General features: G+C 39.0%; 1 pseudogene; it reads left to right on the top strand.

Annotated features, from left to right (window-relative positions):
- Positions 1–16906: 16906 nt before the first annotated feature.
- Positions 16907–19183, top strand: LOC107138920 (annotated as a pseudogene).
- Positions 19184–26450: the final 7267 nt, after the last annotated feature.

The raw sequence follows: 26450 nt of genomic DNA on the forward strand, positions 1-26450 counted from the left end.
ATAGAGGCCAGAGAGAATTAAAGGAAGGGAGGGGGAGAAAGGAAGGGAGGGGTGAGTTTGGAATATTCAAGAAACAGTAGGAAGGAAAAGGGGGATATGAGGCTGGAAAATAAATGGTTGCCTCTGGAAATCAGTATGGAGATCCCTAAAAAAACTAGGAATGGAACCACTATAAGACCCAGCTATCCCATTCCTCAGTATACATCCAAAAGATTTAAAAATCAGCAAACTACAGGGAAGCAATCACATCAATGTTTATGACTGCACAATTCACAATAGTCAAGCTATGGAGCCAACCTAAGTGCCCTTCAACAGATGAATGGATAAAGAAAATGTGGTATGTATATATACACAATGGAATATTACTTGGCCATAAAGAAGAATGACATTATGACACTTGCCAGTAAATGGATGGAGACTATCATACAAAGTGAAATAAACCAGTCCCAAAATGCCAGAGGGAGAACGTTTTCTCTGATGTGAGGAAGCTAATCCAAAATGGAGAAAGGACAAGATAGAGAAACTCTGTGGAATGTGTCTGGCCTAACTTTCCTGTGTATATATATGAATATACCACAGTGAATCTCACCATCATGTGCATCCACAAGACACTAATTTAAAAGAAAACTATAAGTAAATAACAGACCAGTGGAGTAGAGAGAAGGGAACAGGGGGAGGGAGGAGGGAGGAGGAAGGGGCAATACTGGGGACTGGATTAGAACAAATTATATTTCATGCTTTTATAATTATGTCAAAATGAACCCTATTGTCATGTATAACTAAAAAGAACCACTAAAAACAAAGTGGTCGCAGGCCAACGATTGCCAAAAGCTATTGCTTAATTCCGTCTCAGGCCATAATGGAGTTTTCATAGATCCTTAAGTGAGATGAGAAGTACAAGACAATAATCTCCATGAAGCCGAATCCATAAAGCATTTATATAATAGTTACAGGTTATTCTTGATTATGAGGCCATGTCCTCCCGAATTTGTTGGCATTAAAATATCCTAGCTGTTGTGAAATGTCAGCAATGGTAGAAGACAGGTAGGGATGTCATATCCCCACGTGATGAAATAAAATCTGACAAGCCTATAGAGGCCACGGTTTATTTCTCAGAAGTATCATTGCTCCCTAACATGAAGGAGGATGGGAGCCACAGCCCTGTGAAGTGAAGTTTAGGTGATCAAACAAGGTGCCCGATGAAACACATGGAGGATAATTCTAGATTTTGCTTTTTACATATGTTTAAATGCAAACCAATAATTAAAAGGAAATAACTAGAAGAACATAAACAGCACAAGTTTGAAACAACTGGAGGAGGAAAAATGTGACAAAAAGCATTGTAAATTCCATGAAGAGCAGAAAAGAGAAAAGAAACAGATAAATCACGAAAGACAATCCTGAGAATAAGCCCAAACGTATCATTAATCACAACTAATCTATCTGGGTTAGTCCACCTAAAGAAACTCCCACGATGGCCATGAAAATCAGACCAAATCAAATAAATAAAAGTGTCTAAATGCTGTTTGCAGTAATCACATTAAAATAAAACCTCAAAAATGTAAAACAATAGGAACGGGGGTCTTTATAAGTCAAATGCCAGCTCCTGCTACAACTACTGTTATTACTCATCAAATGCTCACCGCTGTCCTCCTCCAAGGAAAAACATCTCGATAGCAACTCCAGATGAAATAAAATTCAATGGGTACAACGTTAAATGAAACATAGAAATTTTTATGTTGATAAAAAGTGAAATCTATCAAGTAGCCGCAATAACACTTAATCTAGTTTCAAAACGTTTAAGACAAAAAGTGTTAGAAAGCAAGCAAAGACTGATTAACCCTTGCAGTAATGGGATAAGCTAACAGTCATCTCTTCGAAAAATGATTGTGTTTGTATATGGCAGTAAGTATAAGTACTTGGATTTCACTATTAATGAGCTTAATTGAATACCAATGTAAGGAAGGTGTGCACAACTGAGAATATACATTTTTTAAATATTCATGAAAGACTTAAAAGTAAAGGTCACACAAATAAAAAACCCCAGAAAGCTCCAAAAATAGAAATTATCACACAATCCAAGAATATGAGAAATTTATAACAAAAGACAATCAGCAACATCCCATCCCAAAACAACTACTTGGATATTTTAAAGAGCTCTTTTTAAATAACCTCAAAATAAAAGCAGAAATTTAAATCATAATTATAGAGCCTTTCAAACTAACTCCAATGACAGCATTATAGAAAAAAACTTTGAGATGTAGTCTCAGTGGCTTCCGAGGTCTTTGATTGTTTATTAATTTAAATCTAAATATTCAACTCCATAAATTTAAAAATGAGCAAATTCAAAGAAAGGGGGAAGACAGAAATATGTAAAATAATTAGTGAAATGTAAAATAAACTGCAAATGTGAAATAGATCTTAAAAATAATCTTTGCCAGGAAAATAGAAACTGGCTTTTTAGATGGAGAAATAGCAGTAATAATAACAAAGTTGTAGTTTAATAATAAGTTGGATCAAGAGAAAAAAGATAGGACAAAAATAAACTCGTGGTGGGGGGGTGGAAAGAAGACAGGCCTATAGATACAGAGGAATGAAAATAATTCGAGGAGCATCTGGAGCCAGACTACATGGGTTTGAATAGCAACTCTACCACCTGCGGGGAAGGTTACTAAACCACACCTCTGGGCCTTGGTTTCCACATCTGTAAAAACAGGCAACGATGGCCCCCCTCAACATGGACCAACCGCCTCACTTATGAAAGTACTTAACATAATGTCCAGTATCATTGTAAGCCACGTGTACATGTGGGCTATTTTTATGAGTTCACTTTACCTAAATGGAATGGAAGGTTTCCTAAACATGTAAATGAAAAAAAAAAAAAATGAGAACAACTGAGCAGGTTGATACTTAAGGAAGAAATTGGAAAGGTAGTCAAGGATTTAGGCCTGAAACTGACCTCAGGCTTATTCTGTAAAATTGTTTTATAGGAAGAATACTAAACATCATATCAACGATTTCAGGCCACAGGAAAACATGACAAATTGTCCAGTTCGTTCCAGTGGACTAGCATCATCCTAGTAGTAAAATCAAATTTTAAAATATAGCATTCACATGCCTATGAACCAACGACATTTGGAAAAACTTACTTTTGAGCATGAATGGAAAAATCCTACATAAAATGCTAGAAAATTGAACCTGATCATGTTTTTTTTTTTTAATACTAAGAAAAATATCAGGAATAAGTCAACATGAGGAAAAAATACATTATGATATTCACTATCTTAAAAAGCAAAGAAGAAATAAAAAACATAAATACATATATTCATATTGATAGGTACTGAAATCATTTTTAAAAACTTTATTATTCAGTTTAATTTTTAAAAGGAACAAAACTCTTGCGCTAATGGGTGGTATCTACAAACAGACGCTGATGTCACCCTCAATGGTGAAACACCAGAATAGTCTCCATTCATCATAGGGTAGAGCAGTGAGGTTTTCTCTCTTCCTGTTACTGGGTACTACCCTAAATGTCTTTGAAATTGCAATAACAAGAGATAAAAAGAAGTAAAAAACTGTCTAAAAGAAAGTGTTATTATTGGTTATATCTAAACACCAACAATAACTAACAAATGATCAAAAAGGATACTGTTGCATTTGGGGTTCGGTTGTAGACAATGGAAAATTTCTTAAGCTGGTTTCAGCAACAAAAAATTTACTTCCAGGTATTGTAATAGCATTGGAATAATTGGAGGAAAAGACCTCACCACCGCTGAACTCCCAGGAAAAACTATTCACAGAATCATAATTCTATCAGGTTCCAGAATGTGGTCACAGCTGCGGGAGTTACTGACCACCAGGCCATGTGGCCCCTGCCACCATCAGAAAGTGATTCCCAAGCTAGGCTTGCTGGCACACACTGTAAAACCAGCTATTCAGGAGGCTGAGGCAGGAGGATCACAAGTTCAAGACCAATCTGGGCAACTTAGTGAGACCCTGTCCCAAAATATACAGTGAAAAGGGCTGGGGATATAGCACTGTAGTAGACGGCTTGGTCCTGGGTCCAATTCCCATTACCAAAAAAAAGGTTGAGGGTGTGAGGGTGGGGCCTTAAGTCAGAACAGAACTACTTCCAACCCAATCCACACCAGCAAAATGAGTGTCACAGGTGTGGCCTTGCTCCTGCCTAACGTGTCCTAAATTCTAACACAAGTATATCTAACTGGAAAAACTACATCACTGCTGGAACCCAACTACAAAGGAGTCAAATAAATGTGGTTTTTAGTGTTCCGATCCAGCACAAGTGTCATTCACGACACCAACAGATCATATTAAATACCGAGGAAGAAACGTAACATGAAATGTTCAAGTTCTATACGGAGGGAAGAGGTATAAATGAAAACCTGCAAGAAGAAAAACAATTGGGAAGTTTCAACTTTAAAGGAAGGTCAGTTCTTCCAGATTATCCATAAATACTGAATAATTCCAATCAAAACTGTAAAAGAGCCAGGTGCTGTGGCACACACCTATAATCCCAGCAGCTTGGGAGGCTGAAGCAGGAGAATCAAGGGTTCAAAGCCAGCCTCCGCAATTTAGCAAGGCGCTGAGCAACTCACTGAGACCCTGTCTGTAAATAAAATACAAAATAGGGCTGAGGATGTGGCTCAGTGATTGAGTGCTCCTGAGTTCAATCCCAGATACAGAAAAAAAAAAAAATAACCTGTAAGAGGATTTCTTATAAACTAGACAAGATAATTCTAAGTGTCATCAAAAAGGGAAAAGAAATATAAGAGAAAAATTTTACTACACTTTATTTTTTAGAGTAGTTTTAGGTTCACAGCAAAATTGAGCAGGAGGTACAGAGATTTCCCACATCCCCTTCCCCACTCATGCACAGTTCCTCCACCATCAACTGTCCCCACCTGTCAATGAACACACTGATACCTGACTACTCACCAAGGCCCCTGCTTTGCATTAGGGTTCACTCTTGGTGACCCCACAGTCAGTGGGTCTGGGTACATGGTTACGGCATCCACCATGACAGCACTGTACAGAGCAGTTTCACTTAGACATTTTTGAAAAAAAAAAAAAAAGGAGACTTGTCCTACATATAAGTTATAGTAATTAGAAGAATGAAACACTGGTGTAACAATAAATAAATAAGCAGAATAGTATAGAAGGCGCAGAAATTACTGCATTCAAGGACACTGTATACAGCAGAAAGACAGGGAGAGGGGGGATGGAGAGATGATGGATAACTGGAAAAGTACAGAGCAGTAGTTCTGTAGCTCAGGAGGATACCTGTAACCCACAACAGTTAATTTATAATTGGAGAAGAGTTTCTGGGTTTCCAACACAGGGAAATGATACTATCGGAGGAGTCGGAAATGATGATTACCCTGATTTATGCATGTGTCAAATCATAACACTGTACCTCATAAATGAATACAAATATTATATGCCAATTAAAAACGCAAAAACTTTAAAAACAGAAAAATGAACTGAGCGATAACAAATAATTAAATATATTTTAAATGATATATTCCAATAGGAAAATAGGTAATGTCTACAAGTACATAATTCATAGAAGAAATAAAAATGGTCAACATGTGTATTGAATATGCTTTGTTTTATAAACCATCAGAAAAAGAAAAAAAAGGATCTGTTTTCAACCATTAGAATGGAAACTTTTTAAGGTTTATAAGATCCAGAATTTTATGAACAATATACCTAAATGCATACATATATACTCTTGGTGAAAGTATAAATTAGTTCAACTTTTTTGATGAGACTCTGGCAGAATTCAAATACAGTTTTTAAGGTACATACCCTTAGATGCAGAAATTATACCACAGAAGCTGTCCTACAGAAATATTCACATAAGGATATGAAATCTGAGTCAGGAGGTACAAGTTGAAGAGCCATTTTCTATAACATGGTGACCAGTTACTAACAATGCATTTTTGAAAATTCCCAAGAGTAGATTTTTTAAGTGTCTTCACCACAAAAAATAAACATATGAAGTAATGCAAGCATTAATTTTAGCTTGAGTAGGCATCCAAAATGTATACGTATTTCAAAACAAGATTTTATACATGATAAATATATATAGTCTGTTAATTTAAAAAATTTTAAAAGCTCGTATACTTACACAAAAGACATATGGACAGTGAGAACCCCTGAAGTATCATTTTAACAGCAAAACTATGGAAACCACTTCTATCTGTTAGCTTTGGTCACATAACAAACAAGCCCCAAACTTAGTGACTGAAACAGCAGCTATCGAAATAGATCACAGTCCTCAAGTCGACACCGTGGACCAGCCAGAGTTCTCCTGTCTCGGCGAGGCTCTCTTACCAGCAGTCAGCTGCCAGGTCAATGGATACTCTCTGCTCTTGAGCTTTGCATCCACAACACATGATCTTCAGCCTCTAGCAGGACAACTGGGTTTGTTCACAAGGTTGACAGCAGGTTCCAGGAAGGAGAGTGAAAGCTAGGTCTTGAGAGCCAAGGTTTTAATGGTGCACAAAGTTTCTGCCACATTCTCTTGGCCCAAGCAAGTCACAAGCTCACCCCTGGTCCAAGGCTTAGAGGAAAAGACAACCTCTTGCTATAAGGAGCTACAATACTACATTGCAAAGGGAGCATGTATAAATAGAAAGGTAAGAATATGACCACTTCTTTTAAGCTACCGTATTTCCTATACAGCCATTAAAAGGAAAATGGTAAACTTCTGCATCTATGCTATAGAAGAGTTTGCTGTTCTAAAATAGAATGACGTCACTATCCACATTGACATGTAAAGTCTTCAAGTCAAACTGGTGAAGGAAAAAGTACGAATGTGTTAGTTTTCTGTTGCTATAACAAAATGTCTAAGATAATCAACTTATAAAGAGGAAAGGTTTATTTTGCTTCCTGTTTCAGAGGTTTCAGCCTATAGCTGGTTAACCCCATTGCTTTTGGACCTGTGGCAAGGCAGCACATCATGGCAGGGAGTGACTGGTGAAGCAAATATACTCATCTCATGGCCATTGAGAAGCAAAAGAGAGGAAGAGAAAGGGGCTGAGGTCTTCATATCCTCTTCGAGAGCATGCCTGCACTGATCAGAAGACCTCCCACCAAGCCCTACATCTTATGGGTTTTACCACCTCCCAACACTGCTACAGGCTGAAGACCAAGCCTTTACCATTGGGCCTTTGGAGGGCACTTACCCAAACCATAGCAAAGAATATATGTATTATAATTACTTTTATCTTTCCAGGAATTAACTACTATATCTGAAGCTTCTAAAATATAGCATGGAATATAATAGTGGCTAGATATTTTTAAGCTTAAAAAAAAAGTCTGGAATGATATTCTACAGGTTCTAGGAGCCACAGGAGTTTTATAAACAGGAGCATAAGCTGATTGGATTTGTGTCTTAGAAAGATCGCTCCACTGTTCAAAAGAAAGAAGAGTACTAATAAGAGCTGAATTTATAAAGTGCTGTGTCCTGGACATTGCCTTAAGAGCATTGCATGCATTATCTCACTTAATAACCCCAACAATCCCTTAAGGATGTTACTATTATTCTTCCCATTTAACAGATGAGAAACTCAAGGCAAAGGAGGTTAAATAAGTTTGAATCCATTACTAAAAAAACATGATTCCAATCCAAGCAGTCTGACTTCAGACTACAATTTGATCCTACCTCATTTGAAATGAAAGAGAATAGGGACCAGGGACACCTAACTCTACACAATTAGGGAACTATTGGGCTGATATTGATCTAGATGGCAGATGATGATGGTCAGGACATAGTAACAATGAGGTTTGATAATCATTTTGGTACAAGAAAAATATGGAATTTTAGGTAAGGGGAGGATGAAGCAAGGATACAAACAGAAAGGTAAAGAATTCGAGAATATTCAGAATTTCTGACTGAGATGGTTGAGTGGAAATTCACATTATTAGCTCAGATGAGGGATACGGGATGAACACCAGATTTGGGTCCAAGACTCACTGCTAAGTTCTAGGCGAAGACACCTTTGTCAAACCACCTCAATGACTAAGTGAATATGGTAGGAGGTATCTCCTGAGGACAATGGATGACTACACCACCTCCCGTGGTGGGGCATGGGAGACAGATGCACTCGGTTCTGAATGTGGCTATTTCTCTCTCTAGCTGTGAGACCTGGGCACTTTATCCTTTTAGGTACCAGTTTCCTTATATGTAAAGGAGGGATGCTAAAACCCACCTGCCAGTTTAAAGTGATTCTTAAGTGAAATAACAGAAAAATATATTTCTTGTTGGCTATTAAATACATAAATATCAGGTAGCATTAAGAAGCTCTCAGCACTTAGAGAATTCAGCCTCACAGAGATAAAGTATTTCAATAACATCAACCCTTCCTGTTCTTTGTTAGCATTGGGTCTTCTTTGATGGAAGTGAGCAGTTAGGACACAATCATGAGAAATCAAAGTGGCTTTATGGATTTGAGTTTTTAACAAAATCTATATTTTCATAGTTTTCTTTTAAATTGGCTTAAATTGTCTTTCTGAATCAATATGCTGCATTTACAGAGACACTTTAGGGAAAAAGGACAGTGGCTTATTTGGGATCAATAATAAATGACTTGATTCTGTTCCAGTCAAGTCACATCCATATTAACCCTTGAGAGCTGAGAGAAGACATCTTCAGAACCCAGCTTGCACAAGGCTTGGCCATCCCTCAAGGGCCAGCTTACTGACCCCCTCAGATAGGGTAGGGAAGGGTGGGGCTAGAGTTGGTTAGAAATGGGCTCCTGCCACAGTCTCATTGTTAACTAGCTCTCTAATCTAGAGCGGGTTACTCCATCTCCTGAAGCCTTAATTTCCTAGTTTGTTAAATGAGTATAAGACAATATCCTGCTATCATAGTTTATCCTTGGGATTTCTTTTAAAAAAAAAAATGCCTATGTCTTAGGTCAGTGCCATGGTTGTAATATGTCCCCTGAAATCTTGTGTCAGAAACATAATAACCAGTGCTTTAGTGGTGGGACATGTGGCCTAGTGAGAGATGGGAGCTAATGTGATGAATTAATCCCACCACCATAGGAGTTCATTGTTGCAGAAGGGTCCCTTATAAAGGATGAGTTGGTTCTCTCACCACCCCCGTCTCATTCTCTCCCTCCCCCATCATCCCACCTTTGCTTTGCCCTTTTGCTTCCCACCATGAAATCATACAGCATGAAGATCCTTATCACCTGCAGGTCCCTGGTCTTGCACTTCCAAGCCCCCAGAACCACAGGCCCTGCTCATCGTACCCACCCAGCACAAAACAGACCAAGGCAATCGGGCTTCCCAGGAAACTAACTTTAAAATGGAGATTGTATACAGATAGTTTCACAAAGAGTGTTTTCACAAAGAATGTTACTCAAACTACAGCTTTTGGGTACTGAGGTGCTATGGCTTAGGTATGAGATGTCCCCCAAAGCTCCTGGGTTAATGCAGGAATGTCCAGAGGTAAAGTGCTTAGATTGTGAGAGCTCTGACCTAATCAATAGAACTGTGAGGAAATTTTTGTTTTTTATGCCATCTTGTCTATGGAATATTTTTATTGCATCACAACTAATACAGGGGTTAAGGGTTCTTAGGGCACTATTGGCTAATAGACTAGAATACGCACAATAAATAATACCAGTGCTTGAAGACAAGGTGGACAAACTAAAACATTCAGATAGCAATGGGGGATCGAGATAAACTATGAACAGAATATACAAGAACTCTAGAACAACATTAAAGACAAAATTTAAGATTCATGGGTACTAAGGAAGGAGTGGTGACAGTCTAACACAATAAAAAAATCAGTAAAATAATAGCAGAGACTCTCCCTAATCTTGAGAAGAAGATGAATATGCAGGTACTGGAGGCTTTTAGGACCCCAAGTAGACATAATCAGAAGAGAATTTATTCACCCTAAAGAAAGAATTTTAAAAGCTGCAAGAGAAGCACAAGGTCACTTATAAAGACAAAGCCATCAGAATGATAGTAGATTTCTCAGCAAAATTCTAAAGGTTTGTTTGGCATGGAATGATGTATTTCAAGCCCTGAAATAAAATATCTGCCAACCTAGATGACTATATCCAGCAAAGCTATCCTTCAGAATAAAATAAAATAACACTTTTAAGATAAGCAAAAACTAAAGGAATTCATGACCACTAGGTCAGCACTGGAGGAATATTTAAAGTAATCCGACACAGAGGATAGAAAGATAGAAATATGAAAGAGAGCATCTGAAAGAAAAAAATCTCAATAGAAGAATAGATAAGGAAATAAGAGTTAGGAACAAATCAAACATTAGAAATAAAACAAAATGACAAAAATTAGCACATACCTCTCTATAATATGCCTGAGTATAAGTCTTAATTCTACAGTTAAAAGACATAGACTGCAGGTGGAATTTTTTAAAAAGATCCCTCTGCATATAGTCTGCAAGAAGCACACCTCACCAGCAAAGACATTCATAGACTGAAAGTAAAAGGATGGAAAATGATATTCCATCCAAATGGGATCAAAAAGCAAGTAGGAGTAGCTATTCTCATATTCAACAAAGCAGACTTTAATCAAATTGGTCAGAAGAGACGAAGAAGGTCATTACATATTGATAAATGGAACAGTCCAACAAGAGGACATAATAATTGTACATATCGAGGCCCCAAATATTGATGCAGTCAATTTCATAAAATGAACACTATTTCAACATAAAGGACAGGTAGACATCAATACAATAATAGTAGGGGATTTCAATACCCCACTCTCACCAAAAGATAGGTCATCCAGACAAAAAAGTTAACAAAGACACAACAGAGTTAAAATATACGACAGGTAAAATGGATTTAACAGATATCTTTGGAATATTCCATCCAACAACAGCTGAATACTCTTTCTTTTCAGCAGCCCATGAGACTTTCTCCAAAGTGTATTATGTATTAGGCCATAAACCAATTCTTAGAAAATTTAAAAAAAATTAAATAATCTCTTGCATCTTATCAGATCATAATGGAATGAAATTAGAAGTCAACATCATCATAAACTACAGAAACTATTCAACCATGAGGAAATTGAACTTTTGAATTATCAAAAGTTATTGAAGAAATTAGGGAGAAATTGAAAATTTCCTAGAATTAAGCATACCAGAATCTGTGGGATACAGCACAACAGTTTTAAGAGGGAACTTTTTAGTTACGAATGAATACAAAAAAAAATCAGTGAGATCTCAAATAAATAAGTAATTGTGTATCTCAAAGTCTTAGAAAAACACAGAGCAAGCCAATTTCAAAAGTAGGAAGAAAGAGTTAACAAAGATTGGAGTTGAAATTAATTAAATAGAGACTAAAAGAATAATACAAAAGATCAATGAAAAGAAAGAATTCCTTCTTTGAAAAGATAAACAAGATTAATAAACCTTTAGTCAAACTCACCAAAAAAAAAGAGAGAAAAGACTCAAATCAATAAAATTAGAGATTAAAATGGGTATATCACAATAAATATCACTGAAATTCAGAAGATCATTAGGAACTATTTTGAAAATATGTTTTCTAATAAATCATAAAATCTAGATGAATATATGTATACACATTTATGACCTGCCAAAATTGAATCAAGAAGATATTATTAAAAACCCAAACAAACCAATAACAAAAAATGAAATTGAATCAATAATAAAGATTCCCAACAAAGAGAGTCCCAGAACTGGATGGATTCATAGCTGAATTTCACCAAACTTTTAAAGAAAATCCAATGTAATTCACCTCAAACTATTTCAAGAAATAGTGTTTTCAAACTCATTTTTTAAAGCCACAATCGCCATGATACCAAAACCAGATAGGAACACTACTATGAAGGAAAATCACAGTAGAATATTCCTGATGAATACAGATGCAAAACTCTTTATTAAATTCTTGAACACCAAATTTAACAACACATTACAGTGATCATACACCATTATCAAGTTAGTGTTTCATTCCAGAAATGCAAGAATAGCTCAACACAGGCAAATATAAAAATCTCAATAGATGCAAAAAATAATAATAAAGCCTCAGATAAAATTCAACCCTTTCATGACAAAAGCCGTGAGGAACTCTGGATAGAAGGCGCTCACCTCAACACTGTAAAGACTGTGTATGACAAACTGAAAGCCAACATAATACTGAGTGGGGAAAAACTAGAAACATTTCTCCTAAAATTAGGAACAAGACAAGGTCATTGCCTCTCACCACTTCTATTCAATATAGTTCTTGAAATTTTAGCCAGAGTCATTATCAAAGAAAAGAAATAAAAGGGATACAAATAGAAAAGGAAGAAGTAAAACTGTCCTTATTTGCAGATGATGTGATTTCATACTTAGAAGACCCTAACAGCTCCATCAGAACACTTTTAGAGCTGAGAAATAAATTCAGCAAAATAACAGGATACAAAATAGACATACAAAAATAAATAGCTTGTCTATATACCAATAATGAACCTGCTGAGAAAGAAATCAGGAAAACAATTCCGTTCACAATAGCTTCAAACAAAATGCCTGGGAATAAAGTTAACCAAGTATGTGAAAGACCTCTGCAGTGAAAATTTCAGAACACTGAGAAAATAAATTGAAGAAGGCACACAAGATGGAAAGACATCCCATGTTCCTGGATAGGAAGAAATAATATTGTTGAAATGGCCACACCAAAAACAATCTACAGATTCCATGTCATCACCACCAAAATACCAATGATGTTCTTCACAGAAGAAGGAAAAAAATCCTAAAATTCATGTGGAACAGCAAACAACACAGAATAACAAAGTAATCCTGAGTGGGGCGGGGGAGAGCAATTCTAAAAGCATCACATTAAATAATTTCAAATTATACTACAGAACCATAGTAACAAAAAAAAAAAACAGTGTGAAACTGGCATAAAACAGACACAAGGATCAATGAAATAGAAGACACAGAGGCAAGCATGTGTGGCTACAGTCACCAGATTCTGGAAAAAGATGCCAAACACACGTGTTGGAGAAAAGATAGCCTCTTTACCAGATGTTGCTCAAAAAACTGGTTATTCACATGTGGAAGAATGAGCTAGATCACTATCTCTCACCCTGTACAAAAGACAACACAAAATACATCAAACACCTAATATAACACCTGAAGCTTTCAAATACTAGAAGAAAACACTTCAAAATACAGGCATAGGCGATGTCTTCCTGAATAGGACTCAGGAAATCACAGCAAGAATTTGATAAATGAGATGGCATCAAATTAAAGAGCTTCTGCAGAGCAGAGAAAATGGTTAATAGTGATGAGAGAGCCCGCTGAACAGAAGAAAATCTTTACTAGCTGCTCTTCCAACAGGGTACTAATATGCAGAATATATTTTTTAAAAATTCAAATTCTTAACACCAAAAACCAAAAACCCAATTAGTAAATGGATTGAACAGACATTTCTCAAAAGAGGCATAAATGAACCATAAATGTATGAAAAAACGTTCAACATCTCTAACCATCAAGTAAATGCAAACCAAATAACACTGAGATTTCATCCCACTCAGAATATTAATCAGCAAGAATACAAATAACAACAAATGCTGGCTAGGATGCAGGGGAAGGGAACCCTTACACACTGTGGGGGAAATCTAAATCAGGATACACTTCCATGGATGTCAGTAGAGAGGCTTCTCAAAAAAACTCAAAACAGAACCCCCACGTGATGCAGCTATACCACTCCTTAGTATTTATCCAAAAGAATTAAAGTTGGCATCCTCTAAGCTGCATGCCCATGTTTATTACAGCATGATCCACAACAGTCAAGATACGGAATCAGCCTAGGTGCCTGTCAACAAATGAATCAATAGAGAAAATGTGAGGTAGGTAGGTAGGTAGATAGGTAGATAATAGACAGAAACATATATGTATATACACATGGAGTTTTTTATTCAGTCATAAAGGAGAATAAAATGTCCTTTGCAGAAAAAATGGGTTGAACTGGAGATCATTATGTTAAGCAAAATAGTCTACTGAGAAAGGCAAGTTTTCTTTCATATGTGGAAATTGAAGGAAGGAAAAAAAGATGTCATGAACATAGAAGGAGGATTATTAACACAGAGGAAGGGGATGAAGGAGAGGGAGAGAGGAAGAGGAGGGTAAGGGAGGGAGTGGGGAATGAAATTGATCAAACTATGTTATTTGCATGTATGAATATGTCCCAGTGAAACCCTATTCAGTGCCAATATGTCATTCAGAGGGGCCCTGCAAAGGTTCAAAATAACACAAAACCAAGCCACAAGGTCAAGTTCTAAATATTTGTATTCTGATGGCTGCAATGAAAACAAAGTGTAACCTAATTAAATCACTAAATACTTAATGTCTGTGAAGGGCTTGGGGAAAGAATTGTTTAAAAATTGTTTAATTTTGGCATTCAGCTTTAAGAAAGTTTTGTTATTTAATCCAGCTTTACCAATCCCATTGATTTGGGGCACAACAATCCTCTAATATAAAGAGAAAGATTAATTAAATCTTTTAAGAGAAGCAGCTGGGTATGGCATGGTATGGCATTGAGGACAGAGGCCTTGAAGTCAAACAGCTCTGTGTTCGACTCACATTGCCTGTCACTCACCTTGCAACCTGGTGCAAGATGCTTACCCACCCCGAGCCACACTCGCCTTGCCACAGATGGACACAGGAATATCTAATTTGCAGTAGTGTAATAAGACGTCAATAAGATCGCATCTCTAACTGCCTCGCACAGCACAGAGAAGACTTTGATAAATATATAGGGATGATGGTCATAAAATGACGAAGACGAGGATGATGGTGGCAGTGATGATGAAGATGAGGATGTGGTGCTGATGGAAGAGGACCAAGGCAAGCACCGCATAGCCATAAGCCACTGCTGGTCAGCGAGAACTGACCAGCTATAACTCAGTTCTAGATTCCACTGTGCAGGCCACCCTCAAGTCAGAAGTTGAAAAAGAGTTCCTGAGGGCCCAAGCACCACCAAGAGACAGGATAGGACAGAGAGACAGAGAGGGAGAATTGGCACATGTGTGCCACACCACACACACACACACACACACACACACACACACAAAGAACTTCACCTCCAGGAAGTCAGTCTTCCCAGGACAATGCCTGCCCAGCAAGATTCAGTCATGAATCGAAGAGTCTTCCATGAGTCACTCCACAGGCCTGTCTACATGCCTGGGCTCCCGTCTTACTTTAGTCCACGGGGCTTACTGAGATCTGAAACTGTCAGCAGTTTCTCAGCAGCTGGAGACAAGGAAATCTACCCCAATACAATATTGTAAAAAGCGAGCCTTTGTTACGGCATTCATACTTATGCTTACAATTGGAAACAGAGCCGGGGCTCTTTTTAAACATGAGATTTAGTGGGGACCAGGGGAATTGAAGACTTAGACTGAGCTTTGCTACGAGACAAGGGGTGGCAGTAATAAATGTCACCAAGTGGGAAATATTCAAGGCCTATTCCCAGAAACCAGGGGCAATATCTCAAGGCAGAAAATGACAATAATTAAATTGCTCAGAAGCTGACAGCATGCATAAATCTGGTGCATCAAGCCCAGCTCTTGGATTGCTTTCCAAATCTCATTTTGGTGGCATCCTATCTGAGCTGGAATCCCCTTTGTCTGCCCAGAGACCTCAGGTAAATTCTGTCTCTGCAAAGACTAATTATTTTGAGACTTTCTCTTTCTTTGCTTATTTTTGTTTAGGCATCACCAACTCCTACAGTCTTTTCGCTTCTACCAGCTGGTGAGTTACCAGCCACAGGAAGGAGAGAAGATGAATGTTTGGGTCAAAGTCTCTGCTCTGAGTGGTCATTGTGTGAGAGATTTCTCCCAGCTCCTTCCCAGAAAAATCAGATTTGAACCTGGGCTTATGTAATAAACCTCTGAAAGGCACTGCCCAAGCAATTTCCAAGTTACTAAGCTGGCCTCCTCCATCAAGCTGGCTTTAAAACTGCATTGGGAGATCAAGCTGGTGTATATACATGTGTCTAGAAATATGCATTCAAAATTTGTCACGCTGAAGGAAGGGATTGGAAATGTCAGGAAAGCTCGGTTCACGGTGCAAATGCTGTAAAGATAGGGAGGAATTTGAAAGTCATGTGCTTTCAAAATACCTAGACAAACGATCAGCATTCCTTTTCTAGTGGCAGATTTTACACTTTGGAGCAAATTTTCAACTTACAGATCCAGTATCAATCAAAGCATAAAATATGAAGATTCTGTGCTTGAAGGGTCTCTATGCTCCCAAGTCTTCTGTCTTAGCAATGAAAGGAAAAAAGTACAGATGTTCCTCTACTCACGATAGGGTTATGTCCAATAAAATGTAAGTCAACATGCATTTAGTAGACCCAACCTACTGAACACCACAGACCAAACTAAGTTGCCTCGGATGTGCTCAGCACACCCACCCTGGCCTACGTTTGGGCAGGATCATGGAACACAATGCTGGTTTCATAGTGAAGTGTTGGGTATCTCATGGAATACATTGAGTATCTGTGTCCAAAAAACGCTGGCAACGCGGCACACTATAGAGATTTGGTTGCTCCCTTGGGATGGCCCGGCTGACCAGGACATGCAGCACCCTGTCCCTGCCCAGTATTGTGAGGATTTTACCACACGTAACTGGCCTGGGGAAAGATCAGAATTCCATGTGTGGATTCCACCAAATGTGTGTTGATCATAAAGTCAAAATTCCTAAGTCAAATCACCGTAAGTATGGGACCATCTTACTAAAGGCAGCCTTCTCTGCTCCAAAGAACAATCTGAGCACGGCCACCCACACTGAAAGCCAGTCCCCAAGCAGGGGTTCACCTTCAACTTAGTCTTGTTTACAACCTTAATTTCCCTCTGCCGTGTAGCCTAAGATATTCAGGATTAGAACATGGACATCTCTGGGGGGCCATTGTCTTCTATCACAGCAGGTAACATAAAAGAGTAAAGCAGACCCACACAAGTCTAGAAGGAGACAGTAATTTTTATGTGAAAATCTCTTGGTTCTTCACTGTTGGCAGCTGATCAAGCTTAAAACAACAGAAATATTGTCCACAACAAAGAAAAACTTCAGAGGCCACATTTACGATTTGCAGTCCCTACTTCCTGATACAGCAGTCCCCGCTGATCTTTGTTTCAGTACCAAAAACCCCATTTGACTTCTACTTGGACTTCAGGATTGAATAGATTCAAACAGAAAAATAAACTCTAGTAAATAATGATTTATTTTCCAAGGTTTTATTGGATAAAGACATAAACTAACACTTATTTTCTCCATGAACAGCATTGCTAGAGCTTACTAATAATAAAAACCAGTATGAATTGGGCACGTATTAGCCATCAGGCCCTAGGCCAAGTGCTTTCTATGCCTTAACTTACCTAATTCTCACAGTAATTCCACAAGATCAAATCTGTTATTTCTCCCATTTTATAGATGAGAAGAATCAAGGCTTAAAGAGCCACATCCCCAGGGTCACCCCAATAGTGAGTGACCAAATCATGATTCCAACCTAGGTCTGAGTTCAGAAGCTAGATGCTTCACCACTGTGTTCCTGCCAATACAATCCTAACGAAATTAAACCAACGTCTTGGTTTCATGTGGCCCTGCCACCCACTGTGACTGAACAAGTGTGTGAAGTTTTTCGAGGTGCTCCAAATAATGTGGTTTTGTGCCTCCATTTGTTCCTGTGATGACCCCAGAGGACTATGCAGGAGGGGGTTTGAAATCATTCAAGCATACAGGGGTGACACACAGATCCTCTTCCAGCAGATGAAGAAATCACCATGATACTGGGGGAGATTATCACTTCAAAGCAATAAAAATGCATAATCGATTGTGAAGCATACACAGTAGATTCCCATCAGATTGAAAAAAAAAAACAGAAGAAGAAGAAAGAAAAAAAGCCTTGAAAAGAAATTATGTTTCCTGGGAGAATTTCTACAGTTTCAATTTCAGAACTGAACAATAGCTACAGTGCCATTTTGGGGTACCTCCCTTGTGCTCCATTCAGTGTGGGGTCCAGAATGCCCACCATCGACATTTCTTAGGATTTTGCTCTGCTGCTCTCAGACAGCCTTCCCTCTGTCAGATTGTTATTCCATCGTGGCTCTCCTTCTTCAGAACCCAGGCCTTACCAACCAGCTCACTGTTGCTAAGTGATATGTTGCTAAGGAAATCTGACCTTCTAGCAGCTGCCCCTGCCCCTGCCCCTGCCTGGAGCAGTTCTGGATGTCTCCAGGAGACTGTTGCACTGGGAGCAGGTGCACCCCATCAATTGTAAAGTTATGCAATGCACAGTATGATTGAAAATAGAGCAATACGGGGTAGGCAAACCTGAGCAAGTCATTAATCACCCTCAGCCTCCCCAGGCTGAGGCAGCCTGGTCAGTTGGTACGATTTCTGAATGTATAGCTGTGGAATTAAAAGAGAAGTCCACTACCCTGGAGTCTCTGGAAGTCAGGAAAGGGAGGGACAAGAGGAAGGGAAAGAGGGAGAAAGCCACTTTATTTTACTCCAGAAATAAGGTGGTGGCTTGTGGTATACACTCATTAGCAGGTTCCTTTCAGCATACAAAAGGATCACACTACCTTACCTCCTTTGTAGTTAGGTGGGGCCATAAAACAAATTTGATTTGAACCCTACATGTCCTCTTCCCCTGCTGGGGTGGTCACATGGGAGTCAAAGACCCTATGATGATTCAGTCTTGTGAGTCAAGGAGAGTGACTTTCATCTGCATTACTATGTGGGTCACCAAGGCAAGTTCAGTTACGAGTTCTTGGAGTTTGAGTTCCAACCTAATTGCAAATTGAGGTATGCCAACAACAGCAATTACAAAAATGATGTCATAATCAGAAAAGGAGCCTAGGTATAGAAAACTGTGACGGGGGAATTGAAGAGAATAATTGATGACAGTAAAATTGCCAAAGAGGATGATAGGCTGTGGCCTCCTCCTGACCAAATAAGCCCTCAGGAGCTTGCAATCGTCATTGGAGATGAACATTTCTTTCACAACATCAAAAACTGGTTCGCTTATTGATGTCAATCAACACAAAGGTCCAGATGGCTTACACGTATTTCATTATCTTCTCCAGGAGCTGAAGTGCTTGGTCATCAGTCTTATTGGATTACACTTCAAAAATTAAACCACTGCCACTACATGATGTCCTGCCCTGGAGAGGTATCTGGAAGCTCAACTCATCTTAAGTGAGTGAAAAATAAATTTTGTTTTATTGTTTTATTAATGCAGCATCACTCATCTTAACTTGACTAATACAGAAAATTAAAGATAAAGCTTTCCGGAGCCAACTTACAGGAGACTTAATTTTTAATAAAGCCAAGTTGCACAGTGGCTGGGACCTAATCAAGGTCAATAAATGCTTGTTGACTATTACATGAATTTTTCCTCAACTACTAATTAGTGACATATTTTATCTCTTATGTGAAAAGTGTTTCCCACCACTCCCCATCTTGCACCTTGTGTCTTACTTTGCCCTAACAACTATCTCAAAGAGCAAGCGTCGGAATTCAGTAAGAGAATGAGGTGCTTTTCACAGTAATGATACACAGTGAGAATTCAGTAATGTTAGCTATTATGTTGTTTGGGTTCTGCTGTGGCTAGTATTTTATTATTTTTCTAAATTCCATTCATATTTACTCTTAATTTGATGCATTTCTCTTTTCTCATTCAAAGCCCTGTCATTGCTCTCTAAATCACAGCAAGCTCAGGTCCCACCTTGTCCAAAATTTGACTATTCTGTCCAGCTTCATGGCTCCAACCTAAATAACTAGTGTGCTAAGAATCAGTACCACCCAAAGCAATGATTTTATTGTTTTAGTCTTTTGTTGTTGTTCATTTTAGTTATACATGACAGTAGAATGTATTTTGACATATCATACACACATGGTGTATAAATTCCCATTTTGTGATTGTACATGATGTGGAGTTTCATTGGTTGTGTATTCATATATGAATACAAGAAAGTTATGTCCAATTCATTCTACTGTCTTTTCCATTCCTATCCCTCCTCCCCAACCCCATTCCCTACTGGCCAATCTGATGAGCTCCACTCTTCCCTCCCCCAACTGACCAGCCTATTGTGAGTCAGCATCCACATATCAGAGAGAACATTCAGTCTTTGATTTGGGGGGATTGGCTCATTTCACTTAGCATGATAGTCTCCAGTTCTATCCGTTTACTGGCAAATGCTATAATTTCATTTTCTTTATGGCTGAGTAATATTCCGTTGTGTATTTATACCACATTTTCTCTATCCATTCATCTGTTGAAGGGCCCCTATGTTGGTCCCATAGCTTAGCTATTGTAATTGAGCTGCTATGAACTTTGATGTTGCTGTGTCAGTGTAGTATGCTGATTTTAAGTCCTTTGTGTATATGTCCAGGAATAAAATAACTGGGTCAAGTGGTGGTTTCATTCCAAGTTTTCTGTGGAATCTCCATGCTGCTTTATTATTGTTTTAATATTCAATGTGTACAGTGGGAGCAGTCCTCTCAACAGTCTTTTGCCCACCATCAAGGAAAGACAACAATTTTCTCTTACTAAACAGTTCCCACTCCCCAATTTCAACTCTTTGGATCAGTGGATCATAGAAGTCTGAACCTTGAACATAGAGGTGGGTCTGGGATCCACCCTGAGAGGATCTTCGTACCTAAACCTGATCAAGAACCGGGACTAGTCGGAGACCTGATCACAGGACTCATACCTGGTTGGTCAGTGTTCTTACCCAAGTTTTCTCAGATTCAAGTTGGCTAAGAGTCCTTTCTTCTTAGGTATGAAAATTTGAGTCTGGACATAACTAATTATCACTCCCTCTCCTCTAGGGAAGGCTAGATGCCATAGAGACACTGACACTGACATTCCAAAAGAAGTCAAGACCAAAGAAAGTCCCAAGCTTCGATATTCCCAAGTAGTACTCCCTCCTTCCCCATTTACCCAAGAAAATTAATTTCTCCTTTCACCTAAACTAGCTCCAGTGGACTCTCTTAATTCACAATCAAGAATTCAAAAGGTAAGCCCCTTGAGGAAATCTCATGCACAAATTTGGCATGTCTACATGAGCACCCACTGTGTGCAGCTATATCTTCCATTATCAATATTATAATCCCAAACACAGACTTGATGAAGAGGGAAAATGTGATGAACACAAAATCATTCATCATATTTTTTACCTGGAAGGCCTTCTGGGATGCCCAGACTTCCATTTGGAAATTAGATCTTGCAACCAAGACCTGCTAGGCAAGAATTCAGAGCCTAGACACAGTCACACAGCCTGCAACCTTCCTATGAATCTCTTTTGCCAGTTTAATGAGCCTCCACCTCTCAGTCACACCTCAGGAAGACACCCAGCACCCCATACTGTGCAGACTTTAACAGGTTTTGCAACAGAATGATCATCTCCTCACAGGAGGATCATGGGAGTAGATTATGGCAACCAGGAGGCTTGGGGGAAGTAGGATAAAATCAGGCCAACATTCTAGTACTTTTTTTTTTCTTGTAGTGCCAGGGATTGAATCTTTGTGCATGCGAGGCAAGCACTCTACCAACGGAGCTATGTCCCCAGCCCAACATTCTCAGTATTTAACAACCAGACTTGCATGGGTGGGAAGTAATCAGAAGAACAATTGGATATTCAAATATAAGCCTCAGGACAGAGGGTGAAAAACTAGGAATCCAGGTTCCAGAGAGCTTAGACCTGGGCCTGAGAGAACCTCAACAGGCCGACCTGGAGAGACCTCTAAGAGATTTCCAGTAGTGCCATCACACAGCCGTCACTCACCAAGCCATCTGCTATGAGCAGAGAGCAGAGACAGAGGGTATGAAACTCAGGCCACTATGCCATCTACCTTTATAGATGTCTGACCATTGCTTCATTAGGTGTGCTAATTCCTGCAGTGGGGTTACAGCCCTGGCCCCCACCCCTGGTATCTTCCCAACTCCTTCAGGTGACTATCCACGAATATCCTGAACACAAATGTCATACATGTTGTAAGAAGCCTGGGTCCAGCAACTCAAAAGAGCATTCTAAACCAATTCAAACCTGCACTCAGGGATTGAGCACGTGGTGAAGAAGGACAGTGTGTTCCCGATGCACGGCAAGGTGTGTGAGATGCCCTTTAGGACAGTTTCTTGTGGTCATTCTCTCCTTATGTCATCTCTCTCCCTTGTCCAGCCGTAAACTACAAAAACATCCTCTTTCTGATGATGATTCCCAAACACTCCCTTCTCCAGCTTTCACTGATTCCCAAACTCTCCCTACAGATATTGAGTCCAAGGGACTCTCTTCACGCAGTATTTCCCGATCCTCAGAGAGGCTCAGACAACTTTCCCACTTGTCCTTCCCTCCCATCTCACTGCTCTTCTGGTACCTCCTCTGATCCACTCACAACCTTCTAGCAAGCCGAGGTCGTGGCCAGAGAACAGCATCTTCTGGCAGGAGAACAGTGGCTCTGTACTGCCCAGCTCACTCTCCCTCCCCACGGAGGGGCGTTGGGAAGCCCTTGCTTTTCTCAAGGGAAATTCTGCTGGAGACTTCCTGGTGAAGAGAAGGCTCCATCTGCTGGTACATGTGTCCAGTTCAGGGAAGTCTTCATTGTTTTCCTATTTCTCATGCCCAGTCCTTAGAAGCACCCTATTTTTTTTTACCCCTGGAAATACCTTGGTATTTCCAAGGTCCTTCTAGTTCTAACAGTACAAGAGTCCTATGATCTACAATGTTCTCTACTAATGTTCTTTTATAGAGGGAGTCTGCCTTGAGCAATTGTCTTCATGTTTGAAATCAAAGAATGCCATTGCCCAGATGGAGGTTTAAATAATGAAGGCCATTTCCTCTTTGGAAATGCTTCTCTCCCTACTCAAAGGTTGTCACCACGGAGTGACCTTGGTCCTCTGGGCTCCATCAGAACCACTGGTACCACTCAGAGCACCAAGGATCTGCACCAGGACACAAAATAATCATGGAAGAATAAAATTTCATAGCCACCAGTAAATCAGGGACAGGCAGCAACTGAAGGAGAAATCTGGGGGACAGGTGGGGACATGGCTTTCATTAATTGATGCTAAAAGAGACCTGGGGACATACAGCCAACCCACAGCACTTCCAAGTATTAAAAATGAAAGTTCCATGTGATCCAGCAATTCCACCCTTAGGTATAAACCATAGAAGTAAAAGTAGGAATCAGATATTTGTGCACCAGTGTTCATAGCAGATCTTCCTGGCTCTGACCTGCTTGACTCAACTGAGCCCAGTTGTCTCCCACAATGTAAGCACTGGAAAACATCAAAATTCCAGGAATGCTTGAGGTCCTTTTGCAATAAGATTATAAAAGCAAAAATAGGCAAGCATCCCAAAGGTTCAAAAATAAGAAATTTAGAAAATAAATTTGACTTATATTTTAAAAACATAGATTACAAAATCCAGAGTTAAAATAATACACATTATACACAAAAATTAACAAATAATGGAACAAAGGTCTAAATGTAAGAGCTAGAACTATAGAATTCTTAGAAGAAAACATGGAGGAAAACTTCATGCCATTGGATTTGGCAATAATTTCTTAGATGTGACTCAAAAAATCACCTACAGCAAATGTAAAAATGAATAAATTGGACTTTATCCAAATTTAAAACGTTTGTGCAAAGGATGCTATCAACAGAATAGGCACTCTAGAATGGAGAAAATATTTGCAATTATAATCTGCTGAGAGATTAATATCCAGAATATATAAAGAAGTTCAACTCAACAACCAAAAACAAGCAATCCAATTTTAAAAATGAGCAAAGAACTTGATAGACATTTCTCCAAAGATATACACATGGCCAATAAACACATGAAAAGATGGTAAGCATCACTCCTTATTAGGGAAACACACACAAAAAATGAGATAACTCTTTCACAACCATTAGGATGGCTATCAGCAAAGATAATAAAAATAATAAGCTTTGGTAACAATGGGGAGAAGTTGGAACCCTCACACATACTAACAGGAACTTAAAATGGCACACCCACTAGGGAAAATAGGATGGCAATTACTCCAAGTATTAAAAATGAAAGTTCCATGTGATCCAGCAATTCCACCCTTAGGTATAAACCATAGAAGTAAAAGTAGGAATCAGATATTTGTGCACCAGTGTTCATAGCAACATTACTCACAAAAAGCAAAAGGGAAAGCGACCCAAACATAAACAAATGTGATCCATACATACAATAAAATACCGTCAGCCTTATCAAAGCAATGAAATTCTGATAAATATAGCAACATGGATGAATTATACTAAGTAAAATAGGCTGGACACAAAAGAAAAAAATATTTTGTGATTCCACTAATATAAAGTACCTAGAATAGTCAAATTCCCAGTGGCAGAAAGTAGAATGGTCATTGTCAGGGGCTGGGGGAAATCAGAAAGGGGAGGTAGTGTTTAACAGGCACAGAGTCTCAGTTTCGGATGATGAAAAAGTTCTGGAGGTGAGAGGTGGTGACGGTTTGCACAGCGATGTGAATGGATTTACTGTCACCAAATTGTACATTGAAGATAGTTTAAATGGTAAGTTTTATGTTATGTATATTTTACCACAATAAAAGGTTACAGCAATTAAAAATCACACTATCACTGTCCATAGCTGGGGCAGTACAGCGTGGGCCATCTGAGCCCAGGCTGAGTAAGGAGGTTTCTGTGCAGAGGTGGGGCCAGTGCAGGTGGCAGTCAGATGCAGGTGCCTGGGCTCTCACTGGGCAAGAGGGCCTCTGCCTCTGCCCAGGGAAGAAGCAGCACTGCAGGGGAGGCTGGGCACACAGCGGGTAGGGGTGGGGTTGACCAAATGAATACGCATGGTAGTGATGATGGGAAGCAAAGTGTTGTTAGATTGGAGCTGGAGGCATCAGTGTGAACTCAGGGTTTGTGATAGGTGCGTGGAGAGATGAGAGATGATGTCATGTGATGATGATAAAATAGTTGATTGACAGATATGGACATATGAATATAAAAGAGAATGTATGCGCACGCGTGCACACACACACATACACATACACACACACACACACACACACACACACACACCTTGCTCTGTCCACTCAGGGTATCTGGGATCAGCAATATCCCCATTACAATGAGACCAATTGATGTCCACATCAAGACTTCTTTCTTTCTATGATTTTTTCAGTAAAAGAAATCAACATTCCTTGAAGAAGTGGCTGATTCCAGGACAGGAATAAGAAAAATACAAGAAGAACCTATAACATCTTGTTTCATAAAATAAGGAGCTGCTTGAAAAATGACAGGGACATGTCAAAGCACACAGGAGCCAGTGTTCAGGGCTGACACTGGCCAAATGTGGGAAATTTTGAGCATTAAAAATACGGTGACAGTAACAGATTATACCCCTTAAATAAAATAGGAAAACATGAGTCCATCTGATATAAATAAAGCCAGAGAGAGTTGATTGGGAATGGGATGTTTGTACAGTTTCAAGGTAACTGTCTGTCAAATGCTTATTAATTGCAAAGGAAAATGAGTAACGTTCCCGTGAAACACCCCCACAGACACCACATTAATCAAGTGGTCAAAGCGAGCATCCTCAGCTCTGGGACAAATTGAAACTGTGTGCCACTTGTTAGGGTACCCTGGCAGAATGGCACACATTTGTAATAAGGCTGTCAGAAAATCATCACTTGAAACTAACCAGGAGGACATATCAGGAAAACCAAAAACTGAGGGACTTCTGCAAAACAAGTGAGGTTTAATCTTCTGAAGTGTAAATAAAGGTTGTGAAAGTCAAGAACAGACTGAGAAACTGTTGGAGATGGCAGGAGACTAGGGAGAAATGACAACTGAAGTCAGTGCCTGAGTCTGAATTGGATCTGTTTGGACATTCGTGAGATTGTAGGGGCATGAAGGATGTCCTTATGTAAGGACTTCAGGGGATAATTAGCAAAAACAACTGAGTGAAGCCTGAGGACTCAATGTAACACCCTGATATTAACTCCCTCCCTTTTATTATTGTATAATAATATACTGTACTTATATGAGAAGTCATTCTTATGTGTAGGAAATAAACATTACAATATTTGGAAATGATAGAGCATCAATGGCAAGTTTCTCTCAAATTTCTGGGGAGGGAGGCTCTTCTTTCTACTGTACTTGCAATCTATCAGTAACTTTGAAACTTTTCAATATTGAAAATTGTCCTTTAAAATAATATGGGATCAGGCTGGGGTTGTGGCTCAGTGGTAGAGCACTCGACTAGCCTATGTGCGGCACTGGGTTCAATTCTCAGCACCATATAAAAATAAATAAATAAAGTCATTGTGTTCATCTACAACTAAAAAAAAATTTTTTAAATAATATGGGACCATCTATGATTCACTAAATTGTCTTTTTGTTCTAATTAGTTATACATGACAGTACAATGAATTTTGACAC

This window comes from Marmota marmota, unplaced genomic scaffold, assembly GCF_001458135.2.
Source record: "Marmota marmota marmota unplaced genomic scaffold, marMar, whole genome shotgun sequence".
Lineage (NCBI taxonomy): Eukaryota > Metazoa > Chordata > Mammalia > Rodentia > Sciuridae > Marmota > Marmota marmota.